Here is a 4640-nt window from a genome sequence, read left to right on the forward strand (position 1 = left end):
GGTGTGTTTCCTTGCAGTATTTTGTAACTGGGTTTGGCTTGGGTGCTAATGTTTTCTTTCCTTTGCTTCAGCGACACATCCCAAGGGGTTCATATACCCTCAAAAATCAATCAGAAGCCCCCAGATGCCCGTTTTTGCACTCCCCAGAAATGGTGCAGGATGGAGGGAAGATGGGGAGAAGGATGTACCCTGTCACCTGCATCTCTGGTACCCAGAGCATTCTCCGTCCACGGCAGAGAAACACAAGGCCAGGGAGGTGGAAACTTGTCCGAGGACTAAATCAATTTATAATGCGATCCTCTAACTGGCTTCAATTTGATTTTCATTTGTAGCATTACAATTATCAGATTTAAATTCCCAACCGCTCAACCTTGAAATGGGACGGCATGGCTCCTGCTGCCAGGGAGCGAAGATTATCCGCCTTGTACCGATTTCTGAGTATTTTTCTAATTAGCCATCAAATGTGCTTTGCTGGGTTTTTCTTTCTTTGCCCTTAAAGTCTTTTCTGATTAAGTTTTCTCCCTATCTCAGCTGCATGAAATGGCATGAAGAGGGGGGCAATCTCCAGACCAGCCGCAGCTGGAGGACCACGAGCATCCTCATGAGCATCTGTGATGTCCGTGGGAAGGGTGTCAAAAGAGCTTGTGGCTTTTTCCACCCCTTTTTCCTATTTTCCATTGCAATTTTACCACCTTTGGGGTCAGTGTGTGAGAAAGCAGCTGGTTCTCGAGGGATATCACCCCATGGAGCTGTAAGGATTTCCCACGCTATGTGATTGCAATGGCACAGTTAAAATATATATATATTTATTGCAGAGCTGGATGTAATGACAGCTGTGGAGTATGCACTTTATTTAGCAAGAGGATCTTAAAAACAATTTGTGGGACCCCAGACACCATCCCTCTGGGCTCACCAGCCACCTGAGCTACAATTGCAATCAAAATACCCCAAAATGAGGATGCTACATCGAGCTGCGCTGCTGCTTTTGAAGCCGGGAGGAGATGCCACTGCAGGTTTTGTCCCCCCACGCATGGCCTGATGGCACCGGGAGGCTCTACAACCTGGCATATTTTTTCCCAAGTTGATGTCCTCTAGCTAACGAGGATGTTTCTCATGCTAACGGTGTGTGTTGGGCTCCTGTAAGGAGAGGGGAGCTGTCAGACCAATGAGGTTTGTTGCTGCTGCCTTAATGAGCTGCGTTATTAACCGAAGAGTGGCCTGACCCCAATCTCCCCCAATCTGGGGACAGCCCTGGGCAGGGTCACCACCATCTCCCGTGCACAAGAGGCAAAAAGTGTATTTAATGCGCTAAATGCAACTATTTCTATGCTGGTACTCTTCAGAAGATGCTTTTGCAAGACCTGAACACGCTCCCCCCTCATCCCAGTTGGAGGATGGCTGTTCTGCACCAAGAATCATCTTCCCAAGTTTATGATTTTTTTATTATTATTTATTACTTCCCTATTTTTCTTCTCCTTGATGTTCTCTGTGTCGATCCCTTCCTCCAGCCTCGTTATCCTCACCCGGATGTTTATGTGCCAGGGCAGCTGGTGAGCTGCTTGCAGGCGGTGTTTGCAAACGCCCAGCAAATGTTATTGAGCAGAAGGCTCCCTTTAACAACTGTGTCAACAAAAACGAATATATAAAATCCCAGAGATCTTTTAAGAAAGACTTTTTGAGTTTTTTTGCTTTTTTTTTTTTTTTTTTTGCTTATTCTCTGAAAGACACTACCTAGGGGAGCTGCAGGGGCTTGGGACAGCCCCCTGGCTTCAGAGAGCTTGCTGGGGGGGGGGGGGAGGCGTGGATTTTTTGACTTAAAATGGGGATTTTTGCTACTTTGAAGGGTTAGAACTGTTTGGGAGGTGGGGCTGGTTTGTGGGTTTTTTTTTCTTTCAGATATGTTCAAGGAGAAACAGGCTCATGACCCTTGTCCCAGGGGAGATCCATCATGCATGGAGCATCTCACGCAAGCATCCTTGCAGTTGCTCTTGCAATGGTCCACAGCGGGTAAGGAGATGTGTTTGCTGTGCCAGCGTGGCCAGAATCAGGTACAGACAATGGGAAGCTGCTTCAGTCGTGCTTTTCACCCCTGAAGATGTGGGAGCCTCCACCCAGACCAGGCTCATTGCCCGTCTGTAGGCAGCTGGAGTTACCCTTTCCTATCTTCTTCCATCCTCTTTGGTTGTCACCAAGCCCTGCCCAGACCTCGGTGGTCGATAGCCTTCAGCTCTCCTGTGTGTTGCAGAGGGGATGGAGAGCGATGGCTTCATGAGCAGCCCCTGCCCCAAAGCCTCTCCGGGTGCTTGAAATGCTCCTCCTGGTTTGGGCTGGCTGGTGGCCAGTGCCATGTGGCTCTCCCCGACCAAGGGATTAAGGATGTTCCAGTTGTGCTCTTGGCTGAAGGTCAGGGGCTGGATTAGGTGTAGCTGTGCTCCTGCTCCCTGCCTTGCTGCAGGCTTGAGGTGGCTGGATGTGCCATGGTGGGCCAGGTCTTAAGGTGGGCTTGTGCCTCGGCCACCAGCCTGGAGGGCGGTTGTGGGCCCTCAGGGTGAGTTCTTGCTGTGGAAAAAGGTGGGGAGAGCTTGGTGGGGCCCCTTGGCTCCCCTGGAGAGCTGCTGTGGAGGGGGGGCATGTCCCCTGGGTGTGCCGTGCTGATACGTCTCAAAGGTGCCGTGGTGGCATCTCCCAGGGCTGCTGTGGTGGTACCTCCCAAAGGTGCCGTGGGTGGTCTTTGTGAGGGATGCTGTGGTTTTGTCCCCAAAGTGGTGCCCTGGTGGCATCTCCCAAGGGTTCCATGGTGATACATCTCGAAGGTGCCATGGTGGTATGTCATAAAGGTGTGCTGGCGGCATCTCCAAGGGTTTCCATGGTAGCATGTCCCAAAGTGGTGCCCTGGTGGCATCGCCACAGGTGTGTCATGTCAGTATGTCCCAAAGAGGTTCCCAAAGAGGATGGAGATGTTGGGCTGTGATCAGTGGGATCTCTGTGGCTTTTTTCATCATCCCAAGAACCAAGAACATTCCAAGATGGAATGTCCCATCACAAAGGAAGCGTGATGCTGGAGCAGCCGTGTCCTTCAAGCGGACGGTGCCTGGTGGGGAATAAGCTGGGTTATGAGATGCCTGAGCTGGCTGCAACCATGGGGGGAGAAATTTCCTTTACCTCCCCAATATTTGGGTGTGGAAATCGAATCCGAGGGGTTTCTGGGAGGGGTACGTGGTCCAGCCGTGGCGCTGCAAAAGGAAAGCAGCCTTGCCGTGCTTTCCCCTTGGCTTCTTCCCCAGGAGATGCAAACAAAGCCAGTTCCCTTCCTCGCTGCCCATCATCCCTCTGCGTTGCCTTTAATCAAGCCAGTTTGATTCCTCCTGGATTTCCCCCCCTCCTCCTTTCAAGCTGCGAGTGGAAAATAAAAAAAAAAGAAATAAATTTATAATAATAATAATCATCATAACAAGCAGTGTGGGAGCCTGGGGGGGAAAGGAGCAAAGAAGAAATTGCTTTGAGCTGCAAAGGCAAGACTGCTCTGAAGATGGGCTCGCCTGAGATTTGGGATGAGAAACCTGTCTTGAAAGGAGCAATTAAAAGAGGAAAGCAATTAAACTGCTGCAGGAAAGTGGGGTGCAGGAGCTGGGATGGGATGGAGAGGGCTGGGGGGCTGCACCAGGTGCTGCATCCCCGGCACTGCTCCTTGCTCCTGCATTTAAAAGCACTCACATACTGCACGTTAGATGCGTTATATATTTTATAGGTACGCATATATATAAATATTTTAGAATTATATCTATATATATACGCAGTAGGGAAGGACAATATTATTTCCGCAGGATGAAGTTGGGGTCTGTATGAAGGTGTTTGGTTATTAAGTCCTGAGGAAGTGTGGCGGCCAGAGGGCTTTCGGCGTGGAAATTATTCTATCAAATACAACAAGTGGCTGCCAGGCAGGATGAAAGCAAGCTTTGCTTAAAAATAAATGCTTGACAAACCAGACCCGATCTGTAAATGATTTTCTTACCACAGCAAGTGGTAAGTCCCTTGGGCTCAGTTTCTCTCCCCATTCGGTGGGTGCTACCTGCTCCAGCACCCACTGAAGGGTGATATTTCCCCCTGGCTGGGCACGGGAGGGATTTAAGGGTTAACATCCTTGCTTGCTATTAAAATCCTTCCTGGTTATATTCCTTTATTATTTTTTTAATTTATTTTTTGCATGCCCCTTCCCCAGGCTACAGTGCAGGAGAGGCTCTGCTTTCCCCCCCATCCCTTTGCTTTTGGGGCTTGCAACCCCATCTCTTTATTTCCAAAAGGTCTCTCTGCACTAATTAGACCTTAATTACAGCAATAAATTCATCTTGGGTCTGGTTTTCATCCAGTCCCTCTCCCCCATCCTGCTCAGGGCAAGAAGCCTGGAGCTGGTATGTACACATCTATAATTATATACATAGATATTTATGAAAAAAAATCCATTTGGGATATATTCCTCCAGAATTCACCAAATTTAGTGCAAATCCTTCAGGATCCAGCCCTTACACCCCTGTCAGTCTGGGCTCTGCGGCAGCGGAGGCTCCAACCTGCTTTCTGCAGCAGCTCTGGTGGCAAGGACATCGTCACACGCGTGGTCCCCATGGGGAGTGGGGATTGGGAGC

The sequence above is a fragment of the Falco rusticolus genome, chromosome 3, assembly GCF_015220075.1.
Source record: "Falco rusticolus isolate bFalRus1 chromosome 3, bFalRus1.pri, whole genome shotgun sequence".
NCBI classification, from domain to species: Eukaryota; Metazoa; Chordata; class Aves; order Falconiformes; family Falconidae; genus Falco; species Falco rusticolus.